Source organism: Coenobita brevimanus, chromosome 15 (genome assembly GCF_032717465.1).
Source record: "Coenobita brevimanus isolate Jiangsu-jjx chromosome 15, ASM3271746v2, whole genome shotgun sequence".
Taxonomy (NCBI): Eukaryota; Metazoa; Arthropoda; class Malacostraca; order Decapoda; family Coenobitidae; genus Coenobita; species Coenobita brevimanus.
The window spans coordinates 4,940,588-4,964,837 of record NC_136968.1 but is presented as its reverse complement, the minus strand read 5'-3'; the positions used below and the strand labels follow the sequence as shown (position 1 = coordinate 4,964,837).

The following is a 24,250-nucleotide window of genomic DNA, read 5'->3' as shown; positions in this document are numbered from 1 at the left end:
ATTTTTTCAATTTTCTCCTCACTTGGCTTAACACCTGTCTGGGTAATTTCATGACCAAAGAACTCGGGCTTCTTAAGCCTAAACTCACACTTTCTGCATTCGGGGTAAGACCAGCTTCTTCCAACCTGCTTAGGACTGCATGTAACCTTTCATCATGCTCTGTCACATCCATTCCATCAGCAGTATTAGCAACTCCCCATACTACACCACAAATAATTTGCTGATACTTCTCTGGAGCTGAGCTAACCCCAAACATCAGCTGTTTGTACCTGTATCATCCTGTGTGTGTGACAAAAGTTGTGATACATCTACATTCTTTGTTCAACACTATTTGGTGAAACCCCCATTTCAGAACTACCGTAACGTGCTGAATACTGTGCTCCCATTCAGGTCCTGTAGCAGTTCCTTACTGCTGGAACAGGCTGGCATTCTCTGATAGTGGCTTCATTTGCTTTACACATGTCAACACAAATTCTTACATCACCATTGAGCTTAGGGGCTACAACACAAGGAGACACCCAAAATGTAGGGACCTCTGGTACATCCTCTATAATGTCGTTCTCCAGCAGCTCATCCAACTTCTCATTCACTTTACCCCTCAATCCAAAGGAAATTCTCCAAACTGGTTCACCTACAGGTGCTACAGACTTACAAATGTTCAACTTTAGTTTATAATTTTTCAGCATGCCTACCCACTTATACAGTATTCTATATATACAGTACTTATTTACTATTCCCTCAGAGGTTCCACTTACAATACTCGCACGATATGGCCCTAAGTATAAAAGAAGTAGAATTTCTGCAGTACTTTTATACTGAAGAGTTTTCCCTGGTCCGTCAATAACTACAAATTCAGCCATACAGCATTCCTTGTACTGTACACATCACATTGAGCATCAATGGTAAATGTTCCCATTGTTGGCAGAGGTTTGGTATTGCCACAGCCATACAATTTCTTAGCACCCTTTCTAGACTTACATTTCAATTTGCAAGATTTCAAGCACTCCAAGGTGTCTTTGCCAAATATGTCACATGTGGCTTCTGAATCAATATGGATGCCCTTAACTATACTTCCCCCAACCTCAAGTGTAATCACTCCATCCCTCTGCTGCAGCCTTTGGTCATCATGGAAAATACAAACTCAGAGTCCCCTTCCTCTAGCTGTCTGGCCTCATCTTCAACCAGGTATGTGTTGGTTGTCCCTTTTTTCCAGCTCTAGTGTTTCCCTGGATCATACCCTCCCTAAATGACACTCACTCCTGAAATGGCCAATATTGCCACATAAATCCAATATTGCCACATAAATTGCAACTTTGTCCTTTTGCTGAACAAGACTCATGTCCAGAAAAGTGGCCAAGTCCTCCACAGCAGTAGCATTTCATGCTTTGGCTACCCTGGTTGCTAATCTTTGTGCTTACAGTGTCTCTACATGGATTACCTCTCTGATTTACTAAGTTCTGATAAGAGCACTTGCGATGGATGCATATAAAGCAGGTATTGCTTAAAAATGCAAAAACTAAATGGTGAACATATTAATTTCACTCTGCATTTGCTGGGTGTAATTCCAATAAAATATCAAAACTAAATACAATGGTCCATTGGTTATTACACATAATTGGTGGGCTAGTGAACATGGCATGTGATAATGGAGCTGTGCGACAACAGATACAAAGAACCTATGTGATTTATCCTAACTGATACTAGGCACCCCACTTGTAAACCAAAATTTTCCCTTTTACAACAATTTAGACCCACTAAATATGTACCAGTACATACTGTTATGATAAAGTACCAGGAACACACATAGGCTTGGTCAGGTTAACAGAAAATGATGAAAACGGCACAATAAGGAAGAAACACATACCATACAGAGACCTGAGATGGTCTTGAGGTAAGGGGGGTGCTGAAGCTAAAGTCCCCCCCACCCCCCTTTATGTGAAGAAGAAGGAACTAAAGGTCAGGAGCCCACAAGCCATTCCCTCAAAGATAAAAACAATACAACATAAAGCCAAATTCAAGATCTTTTCATTTTGAGATGCCTGGACACACTGCATTTGAAAGACTGGAGATCATAGGAAGTAGGAAATACAGACAGAGGGAGACAGTTCCAGAGTTGACTTGTTATATACCTGAAGGAGTGCAAGTAATGGTTAACTCTTTCATTAGAAAGTTGGACAGAAAAGAGATGAGAGTCTGTTGCTAGACGGGTGCTATGTGCCCGTTGTAGTGGTGGAAGCAAGCAAGCAGACAGTTCAGAGGAGCAATGACCATTGAAGTAACGACAGAAAAGAGATAAAGATGCATCAGTGTGGCAAAGAGACAGAGGTTGAAGGGAACCAGTAAGAGGAGGAGAGTAATGAGATGAAATACCTCTGAATCCACTTTGTTGAGAAGAGCTGTATGTGAGGAGCCTCCCCACACATGATAGTTGTGCTCTATAAAGGGACAAATAAAACCCATGTATAAAGTCAACAACTGTTCAGGGGTAAAGAAGGTATGGAGTTTGCTTAGCACAACTGGAAGAAGATTTGACAAGAGATGTAATAAGATCTTTCCAAGATAAATCCCGAGAGGATGAAACCCCAAGTATGTTTAAAGATGATGCAGGATTGAGATGGATATTATTAAACATTAGCAGGTACTCCAATGGAAGACTCTGTCAGGCTGATAGGTGTAAGAGCTGAGTATTTGACGCATTAAGAACAACAAGATTACCAAATTTTTACCCCAGTCAGAGATATGATCCAAGTCAGACATAAGGTGTGCCATTGCCTCATCCCTTGTTTGTTGAAGTAACCGCTGAGATGGACGCTGTGAGAAGCGAATGGAAAGGTGAAGAGTGGAGTCATCAGCGTATGAGTGGATAGGGTTAGATGTACAGAACAGATGGTCACTGATAAATAAAAGGGAGAGAGTTGGTGATATGACAGAGCCCTGAGGAACACCAATGTTGACAGATCTAGGAGAAGAATGGTGGCCGTCTACAACAGCAGCTATAAAACGACCAGAAAAGAAGCTAGAGATGAAGGCAGAGATAGAAGGATGGAAACAGTAAGAGGGCAGTTTGGAAATTAAATATTTATGCCAGACTCGACTGAAAGCCTTTGAGATGTCAAGTGCAATGGCAAAGCTTTAGCCAAAGTCCCAAAAGGAGGATGACTAGGGGTCTGAAAGGTAAATGAGAACATTGCAGTGAAGTGTCCCTGACGGAACCCATACTGACGATCGGAAAGAACGTTGTGATAGGATAGATGCTTTAAAATTTGTTTTGTTAAGACCAGACTCAAAAATTTTTGAGACACAGGCTGTACAAGCAATTGGGCAATACTTAGAGCAGTGGTTCTCAACCTGGGGGCACATCCCCCTAGGCGGGCATGAGTAATTTTCAAGGGGGGCATGAAAACTCACAGGAAAAATAGAGTGCCCTGAACAGTGTGTGTGTGTGTGTGTGTGTATTTACCTATTTGTAGTATACAGGAATTGAGCAGTGCTCGTGTTGTCCTGTCTCCAAATCCACATTTATCAAGTCTACCTTTACACACATGAATGTTTTTCTCATGCACCACCTCTTCGTCTAAGTCGTTCCAAATATTTATGTATTTACCTAATATACCTAATTGTGATATACACGAATGTGCTATGCTCGTGGGTTTCCATCGCTGTTTCTCAGTAAGTCAAATTTAGCTTTAAATTCGTTCAAGTTTCTAGACTGGATGATCTCTTTGTCCAGGCTATTCCATAAGTCTATACTTCTGTAAGGAAAGCTATATTTTTTGATATCCTTCAAGCAGCTTGACTTTTTCAATTTCATTCCGTGTCCTCTTGTTGCTCTCTTATCCCATACAAACAGATCTTCTTTGTCAATTTTATCTACTCCCACCATGGTCCTTAACATTGCAATCATGTCTCCCTTCTTTCTCCTTTCCTCTAAAGAAGGCAAATCCAGCTTTTCCAGCCTCTCTCTGTATGACAGGTCTGTCAGACTGGGGACCATCTTGGTTGCTGTTCTTTGTATTCTCTCAATCTTGTTTATATCTTTCTTTTTGTGTGGGGACCACACTACAGCTGCATATTCTAACCTGGGGCGGATCATGGCCACTATCAATTTTTTCATCATCTCCTCATCCATATAATGAAATGCTACTCTTATGTTGGTCAAGAGTTTATAAGTCTCTCCAACTATCTTGTTAATGTGCTTTTCCGGTGACAAACTATCTTGGACTAGCACTCCCAAATCTTTCTCTTCTCTCATTTTTCTGATTAATTCATTACCCAACAAATAATTCAGTGATGGCCTCCTGTTGCTTTTACCCATTTCCAATATTTTACATTTCTTTACATTAAACTTCATTTCCCACATCCGGCTCCAATCGTAATCCTCATGCAGCATTTTACAATCCTCCTCAACCTCTACCTTCCTCAAGATCTTTACATCATCAGCAAACAGACTTGCATAACTGTTCACTCCATCTACCATATCATTTACATAAATCAGGAACATTACTGGCGCCAACACCGAGCCTTGAGGGACTCCACTTGTTACGTCCCTCCATCCAGATATCCTATCCTTTATTACTGTCCTCATTTGTCTGTCTCTCAAAAAGTCTCTCATCCATTCCAGAAGTTCCCCTTCAGTCCTCCTATATATTTTAGTTTCCACATTAGTCTCTTATGAGGTACCTTGTCAAAGGCCTTCTCGAATCCACCCAACCATCTCTCCTGTATCACGTCAATCACTCTAGAGTAAAAGCTCAACAAGTTAGAAACACATGACCTTCCACTTCTGAATCCAAACTGACATTCAGCCAAATTATTCATCTCTTTTAGATATTTTATCCATCTGTCTTTCAGGATTCTCTCGCAAAATTTTGCAACCATGCTGGTTAGTGCCCCTCTCCGTAAAACAAATAACTCAGAGTCAAATGGCCACCCCTTATGGGATTATGGTGTCTGGCAATAGATAGACAGATAGATAGATGCTGGTTAGAGACACTGGTCTATAATTCAGGGGTTCTTCCCTGTTTCCTCTCTTATAAATTGGTGCCACATTTGCCCTCCTCCATTCTTGTGGCAATATCCCCTCTTCCAGAGAACACACGATTAAACTGTGAATTTTATCCACCAGTTGTTCTCTGCATTCCTTCAGTACCCAATTAGAAATTCCATCAGGTCCTGGGGCTTTCCTTACATCTTGAGTTTCCAGTAATTTATACACTTCCTGTACCTCCTCTTTTATATCTTTTATCACTGGTACATTTCTAATCACTCCCTCCCCTTCCACAAACTCGTTTTCATTAGTGAAAACCGATTGGAAACATTTGTTCATTATTTCAGCTTGCACTGCTGCATCTTTATAGACCTCTCCTTTTACTTTCAGTTTGTTGATTCCTTCCTTTTGTTTCAGTTTGCCATTAACAGATCTATAAAACAGTTTGGGTTCATCCTTGCATTTGTCTATTATACCTTTTTCAAAATTCCTTTCTTCTTCTCTACGTATTCTTCTGTATTCATTTCTAATTCTTTTATATTCTTCCTTTGTTCTGTTGTTACCTCTCTTTCTCCAATTGTTCCACGCTGTGTCTCTCTTTTTTTTTGCTATCATACACCTTCTATTAAACCACTCCTTTTTCCTGTTTTCTTTCCCTCTTACTCTTGGTACAAATTTTTCCACTCGCAAATTATACAGGTCTAGAAAGATATCCCACTTCCTCTGTATCTCTCTTGTTTCTCTGAATTTTCTCCAATCCGCATTTTCAAAAAAGTTTCTCAATCCTGTAAAATTTGCTTTCCCAAAGTTGTATCTTCCTTGTCTATGAAGCTCATCTCTTGGCTCGACGTTCCCTATTAACATCTGGAACTCAATGACCACATGATCACTTTTTCCTAAAGGACAGAGATATTTCAATGATTCTATTACATTGGGTTCTTTGGTAAACAGTAAATCTAACCTTGCTGGTGTGTCCTCATCTCGAAACCGTGTTTCTTCTTTGACCCATTGCGTCATCACATTATTCATTATTATATTTAATAACATAGTGCCCCACGAATCCTCGCCGCCTCCCGAGTACCAATCCTCCCAGTTCACCTCTTTACAGTAAAAGTCACCCACCAAAATTATATTATTGATTTTCTCAATTATTTTTTGTAAATAGCTAGCCATATCCAACAACATCTCCTGGTATTCATCATCCTTCCATGCTCTCGTCTTAGGGGGAACATACACCACCGCCGTATCTCTCTTAACATTCTCTCCAGTTTCTAATTTCACATATATCACTTCAGCCCTGCCTTCTCCCATTTCCACGGTATCTACATTTATGTTGTTCTTCACTGCTATCATCACTCCTCCTCCCATTTTTTCTTTTCTGTCTTTCCTCCACAGTTTGTATTTACCATCTCCCAAATGAACATCAATATCTTCTCTTAATTTGGTCTCTACAAAGCACATGACATCAGGTTCTTGTTCTCTCAAGAAATCGTTAATTTCGAGCCTTGCCGATATTAAACCATCAACATTAGTATATATCACCTTCAAATTATTTTTGATGTTTTTTATACCCTCTTCTCTCCTACTCTCTGTCAGTACCACTTCCTCAACTTCTGATCTTTCACAGCCATCCCTCCTAGTTTCCTTCACTTCTATTTCCTTAAATACCACTTTCTTACTTTCATATCCATTACTCTCCAAAAAAAAGTATTATATTCGTCCTCTGTCCTCTTAACATTTTTTTCCTTTACTTCTTCCTTCAATGATTTTAAAGCTTCTCTTTCTTCTTCATTCAAATCTTTTATTATAATATTTTCCAACCCTACCTCTTTGCTTAATTTCCAGGTCACTTTAAGTATATCATCTACTACACTTTCTGCTGACAACTTGACTCTCATTGGTCTTGTTTCCCTTTTCTTATAAGGCCCTATTCTCCTTACTTCTTCAATTTCTTTTACCCACTTGTCTCCTTCGGGATCAATCTTGCCTAATATTCCTCTTACCAGGTTCGTGTCTTTCTCGAGTCTCACGGATCTAACCTTCTCTTCCTCCTCCCTGTTTCCAAATATTACCACGCATCTGTTCCTTTCTACAGTTTCTCTCACTATTTTCTCTTTTTTCTTCAGTATTTTCACTACATTTTCTTCCAGTTTTAGCTTGTTCATTTCTCTTTCTTCCTGGATGATTTCTCTTAAGCTGACCACTTCTTTCTGTTCTTCTTCAACGTGTGCTCACTTTGCCTTATGCTCTCCCAGTACACTGCTCACCTTCTCTGTTTTATTAGTACTCTCTTCTAGTTTTCTCCTCAATTCAATATTTTCACGCTTCAAATTTCTTATCTCTTCATTCGCCGTCTCATTAGACTTGATCAGACTCTGTATAGTAATCTCCGTATTGTCAGACACATCTTTTAACACTAGATTCTCCACTTTCTTTTCAAGTTCACTAATCCTTATAATCAATGTTTTAACCAGATCCATGACATTAGTATTTCTATCAAATCCTGGAAATTCGAGTCCCTCAGTGTTTACATTTTCGGCCATGATTGAGGTTGGTTACAACTTACAGTACCAAAACAGCTGTTACTGAAAATATTACAAACATTCATGTATACTCTTGCCAATAATCTTTAAGTTTTTGGCAGTCTATATTAACTTACAGTATTTTAAACTGAAAACAAGACCATAGGAGACAGGACAAACATAATTCCTGAAAACTACTTAAGGTTTGCAGCGGTGGCTGAGCCTTGGCCTGGGAGCAGTCAAGACACGTCCGTTCGCTATGGCTGTTCGCTCGTGTGTGTGTGTGTGTGTGTGTGTGTGTGTGTGTGTGTATTTACCTATTTGTAGTATACAGGAATTGAACAATGCTCGTGTTGTCCTGTCTCCAAATCCACATTTATCAAGTCTGCATTTACACACATGAATGTTTTTCTCATGCACCACCTCTTCATCTAAGTCGTTCCAAATATTTATGTATTTACCTAATATACCTAATTGTGATATACACAGAATGTGCTATGCTCGTGGGTTTCCGTCGCTGTTTCTCAATAAGTCAAATTTAGCTTTAAACTCGTTCAAGTTTCTAGACTGGATGATCTCTTTGTCCAGGCTGTTCCATAAGTGTATATTTCTATAAGGAAAGCCATATATCTTGATATCCTTCAAGCAGCTTGACTTTTTCAATTTCATTCCGTGTCCTCTTGTTACTCTCTTATTCCATACAAACAGATCTTCTTTGTCAATTTTATCTACTCCCACCATGGTCCTGAACACTGCAATCATGTCTCCCCTCTTTCTCCTTTCCTCTAAGGAAGGCAAATCCAGCTTTTCCAGCCTCTCTCTGTATGACAGGTCTGCCAGACTAGGGACCATCTTGGTTGCTGTTCTTTGTATTCTCTCAATCTTGTTAATAGCTTTCTTATTGTGTGGGGACCACACTACTGCTGCATATTCTAACCTGGGGCGGATCATGGCCACTATCAATTTTTTCATCATCTCCTCATCCATACAATGAAATGCTACTCTTATGTTAGTCAAGAGTTTATATGTCTCTCCAACTATCTCGTTAATATGCTTTTCTGGTGACAAACTATCTTGGACCAGCATTCCCAAATCTTTCTCTTCTCTCATTTTTATGATTGATTCATTACTCAACAAATAATTCAGTGATGGCCTCCTAGTACTTTTACCCATTTCCAATATTTTACATTTCTTTACATTAAATTTCATTTCCCACGTCCGGCTCCAATCGTGTATCCTATCCAAATCCTCCTGCAGCATTTTACAATCCTCCTCAACCTCTACCTTCCTCAAGATCTGTACATCATCAGCAAACAGACTTGCATAACTGTTCACTCCATCTACCATATCATTTACGTAAATCAGGAACATTACTGGCGCCAACACCAAGCCTTGGGGGACTCCATTTGTTACTACCCTCCATCCAGATATTCTATCCTTTATTACTATCCTCATTTGTCTGTGTGTGTGTTCTTACCTAATTCTTACCTAATTGTATCTTTACAGGAATGAGTCAAGCTCGTACTGTCCCGTGTCTTAAACCATATTTATCGTACATATCCTTAAATTTGTGAATTGCTTTGGCACACACTATTTCATTTGGTAGTGCATTCCATTGATCAATTGCTCTGTTTGGGAAACTGAATTTCCTTATGTCTTTATCACCTCTCTTCTTATGCAGTTTTTTGCAGGGTCCTCTTGCTGATGCTTCTCCATATGTTAAGTAATCATTTATGTCTATTTTCTCCTTTCCTGATATACACTTATATAGCATTATCATGTCACCTCTTTTCCTCCTCTCCTGTAGTGTTGGTAGATTCAGTTTATTTAGTCTTTCTTCGTAGCTTAGGTCCCTTAAGTTTGGTATCCATCTTGTTGCGGCCCTTTGAACTTTTTCAATCTTGTCTATGTGTTTTTTGAGATGAGGACTCCAGACTACTGATGCATATTCCAGGGTTGGTCTAATGAATGATGTTATTATCCTTCTTAGCATGTCTTCATTTATGTATGTGAATGCTATTCTCATACAGTATTTGCAAGCAGTGTATACATGTTCCGTACCTTCTCGCTGATGTGGTCAGCCGGAGATAGTCTGTTATTGATAATCACACCTAGATCCTTCTCTCTTTCTGATGTGTATAGGGTTTTATTTCCTAACTTATAATCCCAATCAGGTCTTTTTCCACTTTTAACAAACTTGATTACATGACACTTGTCCACATTGAATTCCATTTGCCATGTATTACTCCATTCATGAAGTTTATTTAATTCTTCTTGTAGCTCTTTACAAGAGTCTGTGTTAGTAATTCTCCTTTGTATTTTTGCATCATCTGCAAACATATTCAGATAGCCCTCATTTCCAGTGTTACTGTTTATATCATTTATATACACTAAAAACATGATTGGTGCCAGCACTGAACCCTGTGGTACTCCATTGGTTACTTCTTTCCATGATGAGTAGTTTCCTCTTAGTACTGTTCTCATTTCTCTTTTTATGAGAAAACCTTGCATCCAACAAAACAGTTTGCCTCGAATTCCTCCTTGATGGTACAGTTTCCATAAAAGTCTTTGGTGTGGTACTGTGTCAAAAACTTTCTTAAAATCTAAATAGATACTGTCCACCCATCCTTCTCTTTCCTGTATTGTGTTTGTTACTCTGTCATAGTAGCTCAACAGATTAGTAACACATGATTTTCCTTTTCTGAAACCAAACTGTCTTTCTGTTATCATACTGTGTTCTTCTAGATGATTTACCCAAGCTTTTCTTATAAGTTTTTCTAATACCTTGCTTACAACACTGGTCAGTGATACTGGTCGGTAGTTGAGTGGATTTTGTCTATTTCCTTTCTTGAATAAGGGGACAATATTTGCTTTCTTCCAAATATCAGGTAGTTTACCTTGACTCAAGGATTTCTTGAAAATTAAAAATAATGGTTTACTTAACTCCTTTGCACATTATCATAGTACCCAACATGAAATTTCATCAGGACCACTTGCTTTTCCTCTGTCTAATTTACTTAACTCCTCCTGTATTACTTTTTCTGCTATTTGTAGTCACGTGATTTTTCAGCTACTTTATTATTTTTTTTCATATATCTACACAATTTTTTGGATAAAATGGTTGGCATAATATTCTGCATATTTTTTACCTGTACAAATATCTTGCTTTTAAAAATTTTGACCGGAATCTCGCCTGCTTGGTGTTATTAAATGGTGATTTGAGATGTGATCGGGAGATTACCTAGAAAAACATAGATATGAGAAGTGCACCTGATTTCATTTTAGTTAACCAAGCAATGTATACTGTACAGTAAGAAATTTGTAAATATGGTGACTGATGAGGAGAAACTGAGATTTGATTTATCAGATCACCCCCCTGGGGGTAGGGGGGTTTCAAGAATACTCCCCCAGTATCCCTGCTTGTCGTATGAGGCGACTAAAAGGGTTGGTGGTGGGTTAGTGCCCCACCCCGTAAAAAGAACTAACTAAAAAAGCGAACAAAGCGCCTCGGACCCGGACGGACCATACGTTGACGACTAAGGAACGGACAAAGGACATTCTTAGGGTGGGAACATGGAATGTGAGAGGAGTGAATGATGAAGTGAAAGAGAGAGAGATTGTTCAGGTGCTTGAGGATGCAAAAGTGGATATATGTGGATTGACTGAAACTAAATGGGAAGGTGAGAGGGTGAGAGAATGGGAATATGGTGTAGGTATATGTGCGGGAGTCAGTGAGAATGAGAGGGCAAGAGAGGGAGTATGTCTGATGATAAGCAAGAAATGGAAGGAAAATATAAGAGAGTATGGAACAGTGGGTGCAAGGATTGTATGGGTGAGGATGAAAGTAGGTATACAAGCATGGGCGATTGTATGTGTGTATGCTCCAACAGAGGATCGAGTGGCAAGAGTGAAAGATGAGTTTTGGGCGAGAGTAGAAGCATGTATGGACAAGTTTGAGAGGAGCGAGAGAGTGCTGTTGATTGGAGACATGAATGGCAAAGTTGGGAATGTACGAGTGGATGGAGTGGTTGGTCAGTGGGGTGTGCCAGCTGAAGTAGATGGGAATGGTAGTGCTTTGGTGGACATCTGTGCTTGTAAGGGGTTGGCAATAGCCAACACCTACTTTCGTCATAAGATGATCCACTGGTATACATGGAGAGTGATGAGGAGGATGGATGGTGAACTTGTTGAACGAAAGGCAATGATAGACTACGTGTGTGTGGATGAGCGAATGAGAAGACAAGTGTTGGATGCAAGAGTGTGGAAAGGATGGGGGAATGGAGTCTCGGACCATCACATAGTGATGGCCAAGGTAAAGATGCAAAGAAAGTGGTTGAGGAGGCAAAGGGGAAGACAGGAGGAAGCAGCTCCTGTGAGAAGAGTGGAGAAATTGCAAGATAGTGAGAAAATGACAGAGTATAAGAGCATAGTGGAAGAAAGATTGGGAAGGTATGAGCTAGAGCAGATGGAAGGGGTGGAAGACGTATGTAAGATATTCACGGAAGAAATAGGCGCAGCGTGTGAGGCGGTTTGTGGAGTGAGGAGGAGATGCAAGGGTGTGCAAGGGACAGCATGGTGGAATGATGAGGTGAAACGAGCTGTGGAACAAAAGAAGAAGGCATATGGTGAATGGTTGGCGAGTAGAGGTAGGGGAGAAGATGAGAGAGAGAAGAGAGAGGTATATGTGAGCAGGAGAAGGGAAGTTAAGAGACTGGTGAAGGAGAGTAAGAAGAAAGTGGATGAAGAGTTTGGGAGGAATCTGAGTGTGAAATGGAGGGAGAGTAAGAAATTGTTTTGGAAGGAGGTAAAGAAAGTAAGGCAGTGTGAAAGGGGAAATAATAGGGGAGTGAAGGATAGGAATAATAGATTGTTGGTGGAGAAGAGAGAGAAATTGAGGAGATGGAAGGAGCACTTTGAGGATTTGTTGAATGTAGAGAGTGAGAGCAGTGTGAGTATAAGTGGTTGGGGAATGGCTGGGAGAAGAAGAGATGAGAGGAGGGAGGGAGAGATCAGTAGGGCGGAAGTAGTGGAAGCGATGAAGAAGATTAAGCTGGGAAAGGCCCCAGGAATTGATGGAGTGTGTGGTGAAATGCTTAGGTATGGGGGTGAGATTGTTGTGGAGTGGATATGGAAGTTATGTAGATTGGCTTGGGAAGAGGGAAGGGTTCCAGAGGACTGGAAATCAGGTATAATTGTTCCTCTGTACAAAGGAAAAGGGGAGAGAGAAGTATGTGGTAACCATAGGGGTATTTGCCTTCTTAGTGTGACTGGTAAAAATATATGGTAGAATACTCATTGATAGGGTTAGGCATATGACAAAGGAGCTAGTTGGAGAAGAACAAGGGGGATTTAGGAAGGGAAAAGGGTGTGTAGATCAGATATTTGTTCTAAGATGTTTAGTGGAGAAGTATCTAGAGAAGGGAAGGAAAGTGTATGCTGCCTTCATGGACTTGGAGAAAGCTTATTACAGAATAGATAGGCAAGGTATGTGGAAGGTATTAAGAATATATGGAGTGGAGGGGAAATTGTTGAGTGCTGTGAAGAGTATGTACGAGGGAGCTAGGGCTACGGTGCGAGTGGATGGTGAGCTGAGTGAGTTCTTTGATCTCAATGTGGGACTGAAACAGGGGTGTGTGATGTCTCCATGGCTGTTTAATATATATATATGGATGGGGTTGTAAAGGAGGTGCAAGGTAGGGCAGTGGATGTGGGGCTGGCCCTAATGAATGAGGGTGAGATTTGGAAGATTCCGGTGTTGCTGTTTGCTGCTGATACAGTACTGTTGAGTGAAGATGAATGGGAGTTGCAAGGTTTGGTGAATGAATTTGGGACAGTGTGTAGGAGGAGGAAGCTGAAAGTTAATGTAAACAAAAGTAAAGTTATGGTGTTTGAGAGGAATGAAGTCACAGAGTGTGCAGTGAGGTTGGATGATGAGGATATGGAGAATGTGAGTGCATTCAAGTACAGTACTTGGGTAGTGTGATGAGTAAGGATGGAACTTTGGGGGATGAAGTACGTGAAAGGGTACAGCAGGGAAGGAAGGTTGTTGGTACACTGAAAGCAGTGATGAGAAATAGGGAGGTGAGTATGGAAGTTAAGAAGTCACTGCATGATAGTATTGTGATCCCTACCCTGATGTATGGAAGCGAGGCATGGACCTTGCAAGAGGGGAACAAGTCAAGAGTGAGAGCAGTGGAAATGAGTTACTTGAGAGGAGCATGTGGAGTGACATGGAGGGACAGGTTGACGAATGAAGAAGTGAAGGAACGTTGTGGGGTAGATGTGGATGTGGTTGAGAAGATTAGGAGAAATACACTGAGGTGGTTTGGACATGTGGAGAGAATGGAGAATGAAAGACTGACTAAGAGGGTGTATGTAGGTGAGGTGGAGGGAGGGAGAGGGAGGGGTAGACCGAGGATGAGGTGGAGGGATGGAGTTGAGAGGTATATGAGGGAGGGGGGGGTGAGTTGGGGGGAGGGCAGTCAAATGGTGGGTGACAGAGTGACTTGGAAGCGTTTTGTCTGCGGCCACCCTTTGCGGGATTAGGGCGTCAGGCTATAGATAGATAGATAGATAGATATGGTAAGATGTAAAAATTATATACAGCAATGAGGAAAAGAGATTTCCTACTTAAAGATAACTGAAGATACAAGAAACAGCTTCAAATCCTATACTGAAAATGAAATTGTAAGTAATAATTCATACAAGAAGCTAGAGAAATTAGAAAATCTAATGAAAGAGGCATCGGACCTTCATTTAAAACGAAAAATAAAGAGAACGGTAAAACAAAGCTGGAATGAATAAACAGAACCAATATGGACAACACAAGAAACAAAAAGGGAAATAAGTAAAAGATGACTTTATAACAAAAAGAAGTGAAATGCACAGACCAATAATGAGAAAGAGACATTCAGTGCAATATATCAGGAACAAAAGAGAGAGGTCCAATTTTTAGTAAAAAATACCATTTGGAAACAAAATGAAAATAACAGAAGCCACAGGAGTAGACCAAAATAAAACAGTAAAGCTTTGGGACTGCATAAAGAAATTAAAAGGAGAAAGCACTACAAAAAAAAATAAAAATCTTACTATATAACAGCGACTGTAGTAAAACGAATGTATCCAGTCAGCCGGCAATGCCAGAAGATATCTGGAAAAAGAAATAAGACTAAAATACACGAAGTATGGAATGTCAACACTAGGTGAAAGTACAGTAATCCCGCATTTTTTGCGGACTTTTTGTCTACGGTTTTGCCCTCTCGCGGATTTTCTTAGCATTAATAAGTTCAACTAAAATATCCTTGAATATACAGAAAACAAAAAATTTGAAATTCCCGCAGCTTCCAACTGTAGCGCGGTAAACTCACGCCACCCTCTGTCCCTTTCCCACGGCCCCTCTGCCAGTGTTACCATATCTAGCATAATTTTATTCTTTTAGCATAATTTTGATAAAATTTTCGAGTCTGGAATATTTTTTAGCATATTAGAAGTTTTAGCATCATTCTAGCATAATTTAGAATGGAATGGAATATTTTTGGAATAATTTTATAAAAGCTACAAATCAGAGAGAGAGAGAAAGATGAATAAGGTAAGAAGATGTAAGGTTTGAATAGTTGGTTACTTTCAGTTTGGGCTTGGTTGGGTTGGATTAGGTTAGGTTAGGTTAGGTTAGGTTGGATTAGGTTAGGTTAGGTTTTAGGTTAGGTTCGGTTTGGTTCGGTTAGGATAAGTTTGAGCTTTGTATTTTACCCATGAAACCTAGGTTTTTCCGATGGATTTTGGTATGATTCATTCGATTTTCAGCTTCAATTCAGTCGGAAATGACCATTTTCTGTGTTTCCCCCCCTCCCTATAACCCCTGATTCCTCGAAGATCCCCCATTATTGCAGGGGGATGGGGGGGGGTCATATCTCAAAATCTGGTTATTTCCGATGGAAATGATGCTCAAAATCGAATGAATCACATCAAAATCCATCAGAAAAACGTAAGTTTCGTGGGAAAAAGCAGTATGGGCAGAAAACCGATATTTATCCTCTTACTGTATGTAGGTTCATTTTAATATTTTCATAGTAAACAGTACATAATTAATATGTTGCACGAATATGTATAGAATTTTATCATTTAGCTTCAAGTTAGCATAATTCATTTTTTACTTGGAACAAATTTGCTCAATCTAGCATAATTTTTTCACTGCCCTAGCATAATTTCGTTGTTTGGGTATGGCAACACTGCTCTCTGCCCCGCATTCCTCAGTCCACGCCTGACTGCCTCACGTGTCTGGTGTTCTTGTAACCGCCCTATGATACGAGCCTCTTGCCTCCCACTTGCTTTCCACATGGCCCCAGGACTTAAGCCAGCCTCACCAAAGGCTAATACAGTAATACAATTAGTAAGAACTCCAAAGTGACAAAACGATCAAGAAAAGTTATGACCTTAGCAGAGAAAATTGTGTTACTGGACAAGCTAAGAAGCGACCGTGCGAGTGTTTGCTATCACTAGTTAATGCATCTTTTCATTTTGTACTGTTTTGTGAATAAATGTGTAGATAATTGTGTATTACAGTACGGTGTGTAGGTTTTTCCTTCATAATGGAGTATGTGCTTTCAATCTTGTAAGAAGGTATTTCGGGATGAGTATGGAGGTTTCGGGACAATTCGCAGTCACAACAAACACAAGATAATTCGCCTTCATTAATGAAGATAGCTATGGGTGACGCTAGAATATAATTCAAAGGCGACTACAGTGAGGAAGAAACAAGTTAATTATTGACAAAAGGTGCAACTAATAAATAATATCCAGAACCTACGCTACTGAACATAGACTTTGCTGGATCCCCCTGAAATATAGTTATTAAAGTATTGATTAATTAATAATAAGTATATTTATAAAAGTATTGATTAGTATATTTATAAAATGGCGGGGAGTCGTCCAGGGTGCGAATTGTTCTGAAGGGGAATCGTCCATGAATTGTCTGACGGCGAATTGTCTCGCAATCAGTATGGACATGGACTGTGTGATGGGCAGCATGGTGGACACAAGTGCAAGATTCAATTGTTAATAGAGTATTCGCGAATTTAAATTTTCGCGGGGGTTACAAGAACGTAACTACCGCGAAATATGCGGGATTACTGTACACCATTAAACTTGAAGCTACCAAAGAAAAATCAAGCACAGTTTAAAAGTGAAAAGGAAGAATACAATTTGGTGGACAGAATGGAAGGTCAGTCCAGACCATAAGAGAACACTTACTGTAGATATGACCATGAATGTGACAACATCGAAACTGAACCTATGGAGGACATGGACATGTATATAACAACTGAAAAAGTTAAAAAACAACTTCATAACACAAAATGTAAAGAAGCATCTGGCCCAGATGGCCTAAAATCAGACTTATTTAAAATGACAGACAACAGTAATCTACTGTATATATTAATCAGCGCAAGAAATGTTTAAATAATATACTTAACTAGAATGGCACTCAGTAGAGTGCATACCTCCACCATCAACATCCATGCAATATTCACTGAAAAGTTTATGAAAATGTCAAAAAACGACCTATCTCACAATGTTAGAGAAAATGAAAAAAAAATTCCTAGATCCACATCTTTATCCGGATCTGCATCAAAATTTAATGAAGCCTATTCTGGGCCAAGCCCCATTCTTCTACCAAGTTTTGTGGAAGGCTGTCCAGTAGTTTTTGTGTAATCTTGCTCACAACCAACCAACCAAAGAAAGGGACGAGGGTGAAAACATAACCTCCTTGACGGAGGTAATGAAGAGATAAGACCTCAAATATACACTATACTGATCCAAAAGAAGCCTAAACCCACTGTTGCTGATTTGCATCCAATTGCTTTAACAAACTCCTCATATAAAATTTTCATGGGTATACTCAGGCAAAAACAAGAACAACATATGAGGAAAACAAACAGTACCAGTGAATTACAAGCAGGTTTTATGGAAAGCAGAAGAATCACTGAAAATCTGTATATGATTAAATACTGTTAATGAAAGCTATCTAGCCACCTATCTATCTACTGAAAGACACCTTAATCCCATGAGGCATGGTCACAAACAAATCGCCTCCATGTCGCCCTGTCCCCCGCCATTTCACTGTCCTGCTCCCAGCTCAGACCCCCTCTCTATTATACTACTCCACTCCATCCTTCCAGCTCATCCTTGGCCTCCCCCTCCCTCTCTCCCCCTCCACCTCACTCACATACACTCTCCTCATCGGTCTCTCACTCTCCATCCTCCCCACATGACCAAAGCACCTCAGTGTGTTTCTCCTAAAGCTTCCTATCACATCCACATCCACACCACAATGCTCCTTTACTTCCTCAATTGTCAGTCTGTCTCTCCATGTGACTCCACAGGCTCATCTCAAATAACTAATTTCCACTGCTCTCACTTTTGACTTCTCTCCCTCCAACAAGGTCCAAGATTCACTTCTGTACGTTTGAGTTGGTATCACATATTCGTTTCGTTTCGTTTCGTTTTTAAAGGCTCCAACATGCTTGCATGTGTCGGCCTTGGTCACCTAATGGTGGCTCTCCACGCTGCACGATCCATTGCAGCCTCCCTGTTCAGTCCCTTAACCCTAAGGTCACACTTAATGACCTCGTCCCATGTCTTTCTCGGTCTACCCCTCATAACCCCACCCCCAGTATTAACACTTCTCACCTTCCTCACCCAATTATCATCCCCCATCCTCTCCACAAGTCCAAACCACCTCAATCTACCTCTCCTCATCACAACACCAATACACTCCAGTCCCATCCTACCTCTCAACTCTTCCATCATAAACCCAGCCCCTCCAGGCCTTGGACGCAGGGACGCACTGCACATCCACCTAATCATTGTCATTTCTGTATGTCTGAGCCGGCGAATATCTTCCTCCTTCACTGCCCAGGTCTCACTGCCATACAGCATTACACTCCTAACACATGCTGCATACAAAGACCCTTTAGCACATAGGGAGAGCCCTCTCAATGTCAGGAGAGGCAACAGCTCCCTGAACTTCTTCCAACCACTTCTCACCCTAGCCACAGAGCCAGCTCCAGCCCCACCTCCAGCACACAACATGTCTCCCAAATAACAAAACTCTTCTACACACTCAAGAGATTCACCAGCAAGTTCAATCCTTTCACGTCTGACAATCTCCACCTGCCCACCCCGGCACGCTGTACACATAAAATCAGCATTATCTTGCAGTCTACCTCTGATACCACTACATCTCTTTTGCACCCATTTATCACACACACCGCACAAGATGGAATTACTTCCCATGCCCTTGTGGCAAACTGCACAAGGCCACTCTCCCTCATCTTTGACAGTACCGCCACCAACCCTAGATATCATCACTTTTGTTTTATCTGCATTTACCCTTAAACCCTTGTGCCCCATACCATCTCTCCACTTCCTAAACCCTTCCTCCGCCTCCCTTTCGTTCTCTGCAATCAACACCAAATCATCAGCATACAACAACTCCCACGGGAGTCCGTTTCTAAAGTCACGTGAAAGGGCTTCAAGTACCATGATAAACAACATGGGACTCAAGACTGACCCCTGATGCACACCAACATTCACGGAAAACTCATCACTCAAATCTCCATTCACTCTTACCTGGGTGTGAGCACCCACATACATAGCCATAACCACCCTAACCAGCCACTCCTCCAAGCCAAGCTTTCTCATTGCCCACTTCACCACCTCTCTAGGGACTCTGTCAAAGGCCTTTTCCAAATCAACAAAAACAAAATAAAGATCCCTTCTCCTACCAATATATTTTTCCTGACGCTGTCAAACAATGAATATAGCATCAGTGGTCCCCCTACCTGGCATAAACCCAAACTGCATCTCATCAATATTCACCATATTTCCTTCGCTTGTCATGTAAGATACAATTTAGTTCTACCCATTTACCATTTTTCCTTACAGATGTACAGTCATGGACAAAGAAACCAGGACAGGTGAATCAATCAATCAATCATTTCCTGTGGCACCCTCGGGGATGCATAGGGCCTCGATGAACTCACACCACCACATCCTATCTTGTGCTAACTCCTCAAGATCTCCCCAACACTCATCTCCAGCTTCCCGTCTCATTGTCCTCACCCACGTCTCTTTTGGCCTTCCTCTACCTCTCCTACCAGGTGCCACCCACCCTGGTGTACCTCGTACTATTCCCTGTCTCCTATACACATGTCCTAGCCACTTCCATCGTGAGAATCTAACATATTCATTGATCGGCTGCACTCCCGTTATTTCTCTAATTCTACTGTTTGGTATCCTTTCCCACCACTTAACTCCTAATATTCTTCTAAGTGCTTTATTTTCAAACACCAAGAATTTATTTTCCATAGTCACTGTGCTGTACCAAGACTCGTGTCCATAAATTAAGATACTCCTAACCATTACCTTATAAAGTTTGATTTTTGTATGCACAGAGAAATTGTTATTATTCCAAATATTTTTAAGCATTCCCATTGCCTGATTAGCCTTCTTTAACCTTTCCTCGAATTCAAAGTTCAAAGAACCATCCTTGGACAGGTGAGGCGGGGAAAATGTCATACTTTCTCTTTTCCCCCGTCCTGTGCATCACTCTTCACTCATGCCTCCTATCCCCCCATCCCCCACACCCCATCATGTTTATCCCATCCCTCCCTCTTCCCTAGGCTACTCAGCTATCACTACACACACACACACACACGCACACACAGGTCGCCGACAGAGACGGAGCTCTTCCTGGATTGTGGGGAAATAATCGCAAAATCAGCAACGAAAAGAAGACCAGCCTATTTGTGATCATGTTAATGAGTGCGTGAGTGGTGGTCCCGTCGGACAGTAGTAAAAAAAAATGAGGTTTCGCTCACAAAAAGAACAAGATATAGTGAAAATAGAAAGTCTCCATATGGTTGAATCATGGCAGAAAGGGACGGTGCAATGTTTACAAGTGGAGAGAGAGAGTTCAAGGGCTTCTGTGAGGAGGACGTGGGAAATGGAAGTATTAAGTTGAACCAAACAAGAATAGCAGGTGTAGAGAAAACAGCAGAAAGGAATGTCCAGGAGATAAAAAAGGCATGGGCAGTAATTAAAGAGTTACAGGAACGGACCATAGAGCAGGAAAACGAGATCAAAAGTTTAAGGAATACACTGGAAAAAATTCGTACAAGCAGTGATGAACAAGAAAGAGAAGTTACCTAATTAAAAGTTAGCAATGAATCAGCCTCTAATGAAATACATCAGCTTAAGAGGGAGAATAAGAGGTTAGAAGAAGAAAGGGACAGGATGAAAAACAAACTAGATGAGTATGAATCCAAGTCAAGAATACAGGATGAACACAGTAAAGAAATCATGGAGCAACATAAGGGGTGGAAGAAAATTAAGGAAGAAGGAAATGTAAATTTGAAAGAGATTATAGAACAACAAAGCAAGGAAAAGGTAGAGAAGGAAGTGGTTAGGGTACAGAGAAGTAGAGAATCTTTAGTTAGGGACGTAGCAGATAAGAAAAAATGTGTAATAATTTCAAGAGTTAAAGAAAAACATATGACAATAAGATCAGAATGAGAAAGAAGAACTGAGTATGGTTAAAGAAATAATATCAATAGTCATGAAGGAAAACCACAAAGCTCAAGAAGAGATTGAAGAGGTGTTTAGGTTAGGAAAGTACGAGGAAGGAGGGGCAAGGCCATTAAAGGTAAAGTTCAAGTCCCAAGCAACAGTAAATGAAATTATCAGTAGAACATGGAAATTATCAGACAAGGAAGGGTTCAAAAATGTCTGGATAAGGAGAGATGCAAATGAGGAAGAAAGAACTAAGATAATGGAGTTAGTAAAGGAAGCAAAGGTAAAAAACGAACAGAGAATGGAGGAAGAGAAGACGGTGTTTTATTGAAGAGTCATGGATCAGAAATTAAGGAAGTGGTACCGGCGGAGAGAAGGAGAAAAGAGAGTATAAAAAAACATCAAAAAGAACTGGAAGGTGGCATATACTAATGCTGATGGTTTAATATCGGCAAGGCTAGAAATCAACGATTTTTTGAGGGTACATGAACCTGATGTTATGTGCTTTGTAGAGACCAAATTAAGAGAAGATATTTATGTTCATATAGGAGATGGTAAATACAAACTGTGGAGAAGAGACAGAAGAGAAAAAACGGGAGGAGGAGTGATGATAGCAGTGAAGAACAACATAAACATAGATACCGTGGAAATGGGAGAAGGCAGGGTCAAAGTGATAAATATGAAATTAGAAACTGGAAAGCAAGAGAGATATGGTGGTAGTGTATGTTCCTCCTAAGACAAGAACATGGAGTGATGATGAATACCAGGAAATGTTGTAGACATATCTAGCTATTTACAGAAAAATATTGAGAAAAGCAACAATATAATTTTTATGGGTGACTTCAATTGTAAAGAGGTGAATTGGGAGGAATGGGACACAGGAGGCAGCAAAGATTCATGGGGCACTACATTATTAAATATTACAATGAACAATGTGATGACGCAATGGGTCAAAGAAGAGACACGGTTCCGAGGTGAGGACACACCAGCAAGATTAGGCTTACTGTTTATCAAAGAACCTGATGTAATAGAATCCTTGGAGTATCTGTGTCCTGTTGGAAAAAGTGAATATGTGGTCATTGAGTTCCAGATGATAATAGGGAAAGTGGAGCCAAGAGACAAGCTGTATAGGCAGGGAGGATACAACTTTGGGAAAGCAAACTTTACAGGATTGAGAAAATTTTTCGAAAATGCAGATTGGAGAAAATTCAGAGAAACAAGAGAGATACAGAGGAAGCGGGATATTTTTCTAGGCTTCTATAATTCAGGAGTGGAAAAATTTGTGCCAAGAGTAAGGGGGAAAGAAAACAGAAAAATGGAGTGGTTTAATAGAAGGTGTATGACAGCAAAAAAAGAGAGAGACACAGCATGGAACAATTGGAGAAAGAGAGTTAACAACAGAACAAAGGAAGAATATAAAAGAACTAGAAATGATTACACAAGAATACGTAGAGAGGAAGAAAGGAGTTTTGAAAAAGGTATAATAGACAAATGTAAGGATGAACCCAAACTGTTTTATAGATTTGTCAATGACAAACTGAAACAAAAAGAAGGAATCATCAAACTGAAAGTAGAGGGAGAGGTCTATAAAGATGCGACAATGCAAGCAGAAATAATGAACAAACGTTTCCAGTCAGTTTTCACTAATGAAAGTGAGTTTGTCAAAGGAGAGGGAGTGACTAGAAATGTAGTGATAAAAGATATAAAAGTGGAAGTACAGGAAGTGTATACATTACTGAAAACTCAAGATGTGAGGAAAGCCCCAGGACCAGATGGAATCTCTAATTGGGTACTGAAGGAATGCAGAAAACAACTGGCGGATAAGATTCACAGTTTGTGTCTTCTCTGGAAGAGGGGAAAGTGCCTCAAGAATGGAAGAGGGCAAATGTGGTACCAATTATAGGGAGGAAACAGGGAAGAACCCCTGAATTATGGACCAGTGTCCCTAACCAGCATGGTTGCAAAATTGTGCAAAAGAATTCTGAAAGATAGATGGATAAATATCTGGAAGAGATGAATATTTTGGCTGCTAGTCAGTTAGGATTTAGAAGTGGAAGGTCATGTGTTTCCAACCTGTTTAGCTTTTACTCAAGAGTGATTGACGTGCTACAGGAGAGAGATGGTCGTGTAGATTGTGTGTATTTAGATTTGGAGACGTCCTTCGACAAGGTACCCCGTAACAGACTACTGTGGAAACTAGAGTATATAGGAGGACTGAAGGGAAACCTCCTGGAATGGATGAGAGACTTTTTGAGAGACAGACAAATGAGGATGGTAATAAACGATAGAATGTCTGGATGGAGGGAAGAAACAAGTGGAATCCCACAGGGCTCGGTGTTGGAGCCAGTAATGTTCTTGATTTATGTAAATGATAAGGTAGATGTAGTGAACACTTATGCAAGTCTGTTTGCTGATGATGCAACAATCATGAGGAAGGCAGAGGTTGAGGAGGATTGTAAAATGTTGCAGGAGGATCTGGATAGGATACACGATTGCAGCCGGATGTGGGAAATGAAATTTAATGCAAAGAAATGTAAAATATTGGAAATGGGTAAAGTACCGTACCAAGAGGCCATCATTGAACTATTTGATGGGTAATGAACCAATCACAAATGCAAGAAGAGAAAGATTTGGGTGTGCTGGTCCAGGACAGTTTGTCACCTGAAAAACACATTAACAAGGCAGTTAGAGAGACGTATAAAACTCCTGACTAATATAAGAGTAGCTTTTCATTATATGGATGAGGAGATAATGAATAAATTGATAGTGGCCATGATTCACCCCAGGTTAGAATATGCAGCAGTAGTGTAGTCCCCGTACAAATAGAAAGATATAAACAAGATTGACAGAATACAAAGAACAGCAACCAAAATGGTTCCCAGTCTGGCAGATCTGTCGTACAGAGAGAGGTTGGAAAAGCTGGATTTGCCTTCCTTAGAAGAAAGGAGAAAGAGAGGAGACATGATTGCAGTGTTCAGGACCATGGTGGGAGTAGATAAAATTGACAAAGAAGATCTGTTTTTATGGGATAAGAGTAACAAGAGGACACGGAATAAAACTCAAGAAACCAAGCTGCTTGAAGGATATCAAGAAATATAGTTTTCCTTATAGATGTATAGACCTATGGAATAGTCTAGACAAAGAGATCGTCCAGTCTAAAAACTTAAACGAG

The 24,250-nt window shown here is 40.3% G+C and overlaps 1 protein-coding gene across 1 annotated transcript in view; it reads right to left on the bottom strand.

Moving 5' to 3' along the window:
• Window positions 1-24,250, bottom strand: part of LOC145390612 (uncharacterized) — a 58,521-nt gene that overhangs the window by 10,643 nt on the left and 23,628 nt on the right. The window contains exon 2 of the mRNA XM_080265413.1: window positions 14,599-14,659. The gene's annotated coding sequence lies outside the window, so the exon portion shown is untranslated. The remainder of the gene's footprint in view (window positions 1-14,598; window positions 14,660-24,250) is intronic.